The sequence below is a fragment of the Haemaphysalis longicornis genome, unplaced genomic scaffold, assembly GCF_048455015.1.
Source record: "Haemaphysalis longicornis isolate Haplotype H1 unplaced genomic scaffold, Haemaphysalis longicornis Haplotype H1 scaffold_3, whole genome shotgun sequence".
Classification (NCBI taxonomy): domain Eukaryota; kingdom Metazoa; phylum Arthropoda; class Arachnida; order Ixodida; family Ixodidae; genus Haemaphysalis; species Haemaphysalis longicornis.
Genome location: NW_027526335.1, coordinates 92241696 through 92250593, shown reverse-complemented (window position 1 = coordinate 92250593; position 8898 = coordinate 92241696). Strand labels below are relative to the sequence as shown.

General features: G+C 51.4%; 1 non-coding gene across 1 annotated transcript; it reads right to left on the bottom strand.

Moving 5' to 3' along the window:
• Positions 1 to 4036: 4036 nt before the first annotated feature.
• On the bottom strand, positions 4037 to 4108 carry Trnae-uuc (transfer RNA glutamic acid (anticodon UUC)). The gene has a single exon. It is a non-coding gene; the product is annotated as a tRNA-Glu (tRNA).
• Positions 4109 to 8898: the final 4790 nt, after the last annotated feature.

Here is an 8898-nt window from a genome sequence, read left to right as displayed (position 1 = left end):
GTGTCGAGAGTTAATTGATAGTGCGACACGAGTTGTGGTGTTGAGTAAACTCGTGAGTAGCGGGGGAGCATGATTTCTGCTTCGTATAGCTTGACAGAGACACCCAGTTGAGGGTAAATGATACAATGGATTGATAATACAAAGGTAAATGACACAACGGAAATTGTTCTTATAATATGTAAAACACACTGGTGCTATATACATTCAATTAATCCGTAAAAAATGAATTTGCCAGTTCTACGCAACCTCGAAAGTTGTACCTTGTAAAAGGCCTTTCTGTGTCCTTCTTTGAGGTTCAATAGGTGCCACAGCCGGCAGCAGTATAGTCATTGCTGCCTTACACAAGCGCAGGGCTTACGACAGTCAAAATTACCACAAACCGCAGAAAAGAAAATAACTAAGTGTCATGGTTCTAAATTGGGCCCTCCAGGCCGTTATTTATGACCGAAAAGTGGGAATTGGGGTTGGGGGCAGCTTTATCCTTCCAACAAAGACAGGATAGCAATGTGTTTCTCGGTTTTAACTAATGCGAGGAGTGTTCTGGACCCGGACTCTGGATTCTGGACTCTGGACCCGGGGCCCCCAGAGCCGGTTGGCAGTTTCGCGCGTTTCCTCAGGTGGTCCTCAGTCCAGTGGCGAACCACCTGGCCAACAAGAGACTTCGCATCTACAAGGACAAAACGGAGCAATAGCAGTCCACCCGCGCCCCACAAAAGCCCGAATAACAGACCGTTTCCCTAGCGGCGAAAAGTAGTGTATGTACACCTTGGAACGATCATAGACGGAAAATCTCCCCCGGAGGGCTGCAGTCAAGGCGCAGCTGGCAAAGATGATAAACACCGTCAGGGGTATCAACCGGCTTTTGGCTGGTGGAAGGGGGGGGGGGGGGGGGGGGGGGGTGTTCACTACAGTGGGCACTCTGGATCTACAGAGCATGCGCTGTCCCTCGGGTCATCTACACACCTCTGCTGGGGTGTCTCCAGGACGTGGTGCGTAAGACCTTGGACCCGGCTCATCGCAAGACCCCGCGGCGCTGCGTTGGCCTCCCGAGAGACTCCCCAGTGGCCAACACCTTGGCCGAAAAGGGCAGCTGGCCTATCCAGCTGCGGAGCACCCGCCCTACCCAAGCAACCACCGGACGTCTGTCGGCCGGCCACCGTACGTCCATTCCGGACGTCTATATGACGTCCGTTTTAGTGCCGATAGACGTACCATGTACGTCCGTAGGACGTCCGGATTTAACACTACCGTACGTCCAGTCGGATGTCCGAAATCGCATGTATTTTGGATGTTCAGTAAAAATTTCCAGAATCGCATAACGAGAAGTTCCTACAATGAATACTGCAGTGCACGAGGCCAACACATTACCGGGCAGACAGGCATACATGAACACAGTGAACTTGCTTAATTCACATGATTCGTTAGTGGTTCTCCATTCTTATATATCCTTCTCCAAACAGATAACCGTTGGAGACGGTGAGCTGCTTGAAATAATTTTTCCATTGTGTGCATGGCTACGTCTGTACGCGTTTGCGTCGTTGTGTACGCTTTGATTCCTTTTCCTTGTTAGGCGCTCTGCGTTCCTGGGCTCCATTCGCTCAATTTTTCTTCTTTTGCTTAACTTTATTTCGAGTTTTTTCCTCGCACTACATTGCGTGCCATTTTTATTTAACTTTTGTTTTCTCTCTAGTACTGCTTTCCCGATTTCTCACATTCACTTCACTGCATTGTAATCATCCCCATCTGGCGTAGCAAGCACTGCCGCTAGCAGAGCTGACCTCTCCAGCCCACATTAAAGAGCTCTCTCTCTCTCTTGAAATAAGTAAAAAAAAAAAGTCGTAATTTTAGAAATATGCAGATGAAACTTGCAATATACAAGTCAGGGTGTTGACGTACAATTTTTAGATGCGACGCTGAGAGGAGCATCTTTTGCCGGCGGCCCTGTCCTGCGTGCGTCCGTCGTCCGTACGCACAGCTGCGTCTCTCCTCCGCTCGCCTCCTCTCCTCTCTCCGATAGCGAATACTCTCTCCCAACATCTGCGGTCGCGCTGCGCAAGGCGCTGCGCGCGGCTGCGCACTGTGCGCATGTGCAGTACTCTCTCTCTCCACGGTCTCCTCTCCTTCGGGCGCGCTGCGCATAGAAGCGGAGTGCCGCGCTCCGGCCGGTCTCTCAGTCGACGGTCGTCCGCGCTTGCGCTTGCTCTCTTGCCGTACCCGACGATTGCTTGATGCGACGCCAATGGAACCCCCTTCAGCGTCGCATCACACCAGGGTTCCGCGAGGGGAGGTGGGCGTAATTTTTTTTAATTGAAAAGCGAAGTGGCTTTTTCGTTTTTGCTGTTATATTCAATTTAATCCGGTATTTGACGCTTCGTAGTAACTTTGTACGTCCATTGTGCGATGTCATTCGGACTTGTACATCCGTGTCTGGATGTCCGCTGCACGTCCGAAACTGTATACAGGCACCGTCAGAAGTAATTGGAGCACGGGAGCTGTGGCCGAACCGCATCGGAGCGCCGTGTAGCTGCACCGGCGGTAAACGAAAGGAGCAGAACACGCATGCGCGCCTGCCGACGGTGATAGCCCATCTATATTTCTCAATCCATTTCTTTTAACGCGGCTTCGAGTGAATTATTCGCAGCTTACTGGTCTCGGCGATGGCGCTGATAGCAGAGATGGTATCTGGCAGCGTCGCTCACACACTTTCAGCGCCCGCGAGCTGCTGGAGAAGCGCCGTAATCGCGAGGGTCTGAAATGACAATTTTTCTTTTCTAATATGTTTAGGTGGGTATGCTATCAGCGCCATCGCCGAGACCAGTATGCTGCGAATAATTTGCTCTAAGCCGCGTTAAAAGAAGTGGGTTGAGGAGTATAGATGGGCTATCACCATCGGCAGGCGCGCATGCGTGTTCTGCTCCTTTCGTTTACCGCCGGTGCAGCTACACGGCGCTCCGATGCGGTTCGGCCACAGCTCGCGTGCTCCAATTACTTTTGACTGCACCTGTACGTCCAAACATGGACGTAAGTGGTCGTTCAAGCTGGGCATTGGATGTTAGGCTGTATTTCTGACGTCCGACGGACGTCCGTGGTTGCTTAGGTAAGCACCTGGAGACACCCCGTTCATGACCAGGCTGCGCCCAGAGGCTGATGCCGCGTGGGCAGCGGTTTGGTTCCCATATTCACCGATGGAGGCTAGGTGGTCTGCCAGGGTGGAGGCCTGTGCCTCGAAGGTGTCGCGTTTTCACCTTCTCCAATAAAGGGCACGTCCACAGCAGGGGTTCTGTATCAGCTACTTCTGCAGGAGCCGTGCAGAAGGGGCAGTTCTGTGGGAACGGGGCATGATAGCGTGGTGTCCACCCCCTAGTCACAGAGGTAGAGAGAGCTACACCAACACGTAGTCTTCGCAACAAGACCTCCTCCCAGCGAGCGAGTCAACTAGGGAGGTCCGTTCCACACGGTGGTACGAGAGCACGTGTGGCGCGACGGCTATCTTTTTTCTGTTGGAGAAATTGTTCTGGGGGATCGATTGTCAGTAACGACAACGGTCGTGGAACGATTTCAGGGTGTCAGGCGCTCTCCGCCGCGATGTGAGCGGGGAGTGTATTTCACCGAGCCCATGACAGCCGAAGAGGGCAGGGGCACGTCTCGAGTATCTCATGAATGTCCTTTGAGACAGCAGAGTTTTTATTTACTTCACATAAATAACGTATGGCCGCCGTGGAGTTTGCACAGATTTGCAAAGTAGTACCTCCAGAGGCTTGAAGAAAAGGAACAGTTAGTGCGCCTAAGCCGTCCAGGATGGCGGGGTAATCTCGGCCAGCATATATGGCAGCGTGTTTCATCGAAGCAAGTTTGACAGGCCTCTGGGTAGAAGGTAGAACTGCTGTAGCGCCAAAAACAAAGTAGCTGTCTTCCTTCCGAGGTAATAAAAAGAGGCAGAATGGTGAGAAAAAAAAGAGTTCTCACCGAGATTTGAACTCCGATCGCTGGATTCAGAGTCAAGAGTGCTAACCGTTACACCATGAGACCACACAGCTTCCGACGCCGGTAATCGAACCCGGGCCTCCTGGGTGAAAGCCAGGTATCCTAGCCACTAGACCACGCCAGAGACAGAAACAAAGGGATCACAACTAGGGCAGATGAGCGGTCATTTCTTCTGCTTCTTCGCTTTTGTTGCAATCATTTTAGTTAGCTAATGGAAGAGGAAACACTGATAGCTTTTTTTAATTGGCTCTTTAAATATATGTATGCATATATAAAGCTCCGAAAAACTTTGCCGGTGTTTTCATTTTCCTATTATCAATGAGACAGCATTGATGGACTTACAGAGATCGTCCTACAACGGAACGGTACCGCCATTCCCATTGTCGGACAGCTTCGGGTTCTGGGCTTAGAGATATTGGCCTCAGGGTCGGCAGTTCACTGGCTACGATCTGCTCGACAGAAAGCCGGACAACTGCTCCACCTTGTTTGCCGCATCTCTCAAAAGTCTGGCGGGGCGTGCTGGACGATGGCCCGTCTCCTAGTGCGTTCTGTACTACAGCCAAGGCTCGTGTACCAGGCACAGTTCCATCATATGACGCAAGTGGACTGGGGTCGGCTTGAGGCTATTAATAAGGCCGCCATGCGCACCATCACTGGCCTCCCCCGCTTAACGCCTATTCCGCAGCTGCAAGCAGAAGGCCAGTTAAACACGCTCGATGAAATCATTCATCAACGTCGTTCCACCCGCCTGGTGAAGCGTGGTCTAGTTCCAGAGGCGGCAGCTCTCGCCGCGTACATGGGCTAGCCGCCCGAGACGATGCCAGCCATGCTGCTAGGGCGCCCTGGTTCTACCATCAGGTGACGGGCAACAAGCCTCTGACAAAGCTCCATGTCTGTACCTCTGGCCTACATCAGCCCCAGACACCGTCCTTCGTGTCCCTGACGCGTATTTCCAAACGCTTCGCTGCACAGAGCACCCACGTGACATATTCGTTCGCGCGATGGAGAACGGTAGTTCAACGTTCGCCCCAAACGTAAAGTCACCTAAAACATACCAAATTACCATTATTAAGAAAAGCGACACGCATATTTGAGTTTAATAAAGAAAATTAAATTTAGGAAGAAAAAAAATAAGCGATGAGAAAAAAAAAAAAAAAAACTAAGTGACAGACCGGCTGGGCTCGAATCCAAGCCGTCAGCACCAGTACTCAGTATTGTACATCGTGTGCAGCGAAGCGTTTGGAAACACGCGTCCCAGGGACGCCTGAGACGCAACCGGTTGTCCAGGCTTTCGTGGACGCCGGGGCATACGACTGCATCGCCACCACGGCCTTGACGTGTCTGTCTTAGCCCTCATTCACACAGCCGTCACCTTCACCGTCACGGCACCGTCACGTCAACAAAAAGCGACGTTGACGGAACAAAGAAGTGTTCAGACTGGATCTACACGGGAGCTTTCCGTCAGATTACAGGGTCGTCTGCCTAGTGATCAGTTTAGCCTAGAATTGAGCGTTTTTAATCTGAAAAGTGAAGAAAATGGTTGGTGCTCACTTTTCGCGAAATTTAGCCGTAAAAATTTGTTTTCTGATTAGCTGGTTTAGCGCAGGGCATGGTTCCGTCACGTTGACGTGACGGAAACGTAGAGCTCGGCCTCCCGTCACCGTCGCACCGTTTTCGGCGAGAAATCGGTCGAAAAACGGCGCCCAAGACGGAAGACGGTGACGGAACGGTGACGTGACGGGGTGAAAAACGGCTATGGGAATGAGGGCTTACCCTGCCTTGAATCAACGCTGCGCGCACGAGTCACTCCGTGCACTCCGTGCACTCCCAAGCCTGCTAGCAGAACTTACTGCCATTCGGGATGGTCTGCAGGCGCTTGCATCGACAGTGACTAGTGGGGTGAAGCTGGAAATTTTCACAGGCTCAATGGCAGCGATTCGGGATTTACGTCACGTTGTGCGGTGTACAAGCCTGGCTGCATGCATTCATGCGATTATGGACACCTACCCATGCCATGTCCGTGTCTTGTGGATTCGCCGGGACATGCTTCCTGCCCACACTGCGGCAAATCGCACCTTCCACCGAAGAGACCTCCCACGGCCACTGCCACTTCTTCCAGTATCTACCGTAGAAGAACTGTTGGTGGAAAAAGAGAACCTCCGCTGTTTCACGCGTGCTTTGCTTCCACCGCGTGGAACTGACCTCCCCAGTGGGCTCGCTCGCTGGGAGGAGGTATTGCTGCGGAGGCTTCGAGTTGGGGTGGCGTTATCCCCAGCAGTTACTCACGCTTCGCCTGCCCTATACGACGCCCCGTTTGCGGACACCTGCCCCTTCTGTGTGACTCCTGCGCCAGAAGCTGACGTTGAACACCTGTTGTGGACTTGTTCAAGCCTAAGAAACGCCAGAATTCAACACCTCCGAGGCACAGGGCTTCATCCTGAGAGACCCCCCGATCTTAAGCGTTGGATATGGGGACCCCATGGAGTACCGGTCTCTTCTCGGCTTTCTGCGTGCAAATGGTGCAATGTTGTACCTTTAAACCTCCCTGTTATGCCGTAGGGCAATGTATCGCAATTAAAAAAAAAAGAAGGCAACTTAATAAATTATTTTACTTCACGAAATGATTAACTTGACACGCGTCGCTCTGGAAAATAAATTATTGCTTTCCGCGGACTTCTTACAAAGGCATGAATACTATTGTTGACATTATTGTTGCTCCATTTCACATCGCACTGCATGACGTGTGCGAGAGCACATGGCGTATATGCGTTTCCTAGTCACTACAGCCAGCCGTCACCTGAGCTTGCTTATGGGGGTTATATCACAGCATAAACGTACCTAAAGCATACAAAACCACCCGAACTGAAATAAATAGCAGCCAAAACGGACCTGCAATGGTTGAAAACCACAGGGTAGAGAAATATTCAACAGAAATAGCCGAAACCAACATAAAAGCAAAAACCCGCAAAAACCCGCAAAAACCCGCAAAAACGTACAAGAAGCAGTAGCTGAAACTGACCAAAAGGCAACGAAAATACCCGAAATCCCATTTGTAATGCATAAAGATGTCATAAATACATTATATGCGTGATAAAAATGGTGATATTCAAATATGACAAACCCTTGAAAATGAAAAAAAAAGCGGTAATGGTATTTTTTTTTTTTTTTGCGACAGTATGCCCTTTGGCATAAGTTCCTACAGGTACAAGTTTGCACCCGTTTCCCGGATGAAGTCCAGAAGACAGCGGTGGTGGGGCCCCCACAGCCATCGCTGAAGATCGGGGGGTCTCCCCGGATGCAGGCCTGTGCCGCGAAGGTGCCGGGACTCGCTGCACTCAGTGAAGGGCACGTCCATAGCAGGTGGTTGGTGTCGGCTTCTTCGGCAGGAGCCGTACAAAAGGGGCAGGTCGCGGAAAACGGGGCATGGTATCGCGGTGGCCACGCCCGGGTTACCGCAGGAGAGAGGGCCACCCCAACTCGTAGTCTACGCAGCAGGACCTCCTCCCAGCGAGCGAGCCCACTGGGAAGGTCTGTTCCACACGGTGGGATGAGAGCACGTGTGGCGCGACGCAGATCTTCCTTTAGTTGGACAAGTTGGTCATGTGGGTCAGTTGTCAGCAAGGGCAGGGGCCGTGGAACCGACGTAACGTGACAGAAACTATCCGCCGCAATATGAGCGGTGATAGTATTACGTCGTATCCATGACAGTCGGAGAGGGCAGGGCCACGTGTCCAGCAGGTCATGAATGTCTCTTGAGACAGACGAGTTGGAGGCTACACGTCGCAAATCCCGTATGGCCGCCGTTGAGTCCGTGTAAATTTGATCCCGGGTTAGGATGTTTGCTTCGCAGGAGCGGAACTACGATACTACGAGACCAAGCAGTTCTGAGCGATTAATTTGAGGGCTACATGCACGTGGACATAACTTCAAACATGCCCCTAGATGGCGTCATGCGTCGCTTGGCTGTGCTAACCATAGATTTTCATACAATAATATGAAACTCTATGGTGCTGACTAGGAAATGCCTATACGCGAGCACATGCGTTCGTCTTCCGTGCAACAAGCTTATTAGCTGCACCAGGAGATGTTTGAGTGGCGCTCCCTGGCTCTGACGTTGGCTTACGGACTCGCGCCGCTGTCGTCTGCTACACTCCGCTTTTGAGAGGCAGCAGTGACTGCGCTAGAAATCCCCCGCTTTGATGCTTTAGTGCATCGAAAAGCGTATTTCTAGTAATTTAGTAATTTTTGCCGGCTTCTGACACATCTGAATAATTTCAAGCTGTATCCCCCACAAGTTTGCACGACACGAAGAGAAAGACAACCTTCTTCAGAGCATCGGTCAGAAGACTGTGTTTAACTCGTCCTTTACAGCTTATTCGCAAAATTCAGCGCTCAGAGCTCCTCGATAAGTATTCGAAATGCATGCTTCCCTACAGTATTTTTGAGATGCTCTTATAAAGACTCAACAGTCTACTGCTATACGAGCCAAGCTGTGGGCCTACACGCGCATCGCACAGCAGGAAATAAAGCGGCTGGCTTCTATTTCTTACGTTGTTGTTGGCTTGCATAAGATGAATGCGTTTTTTTTTTTGTGCCCAACGCATTAATTTTTCTGCACCGTCACAAACGTGTTGTTACTGGGTTTGGGGATGTTTGGGAAGCTCACAAAGGTCTTGTGGATATTCTGTTCAGTCGGTAGCCACGGCCGGGTTAGAGCGGCGGCGCGCGCTGTGTTGATACGCGCACGCCGCCGCTCTAGCCCGGCCGTGATATGGCATTATTACGTATGAGCCCGCCGCTGGGCTTTGCTTCAATACTCCTCGGCTGTGCGGCAAAGCCTCCACTACGTGCGCCTTTCGAGCAAGCCCCACCGTGTCGGTGACTCATGTTTTCACGTCTCAACGCGCTTCAAGG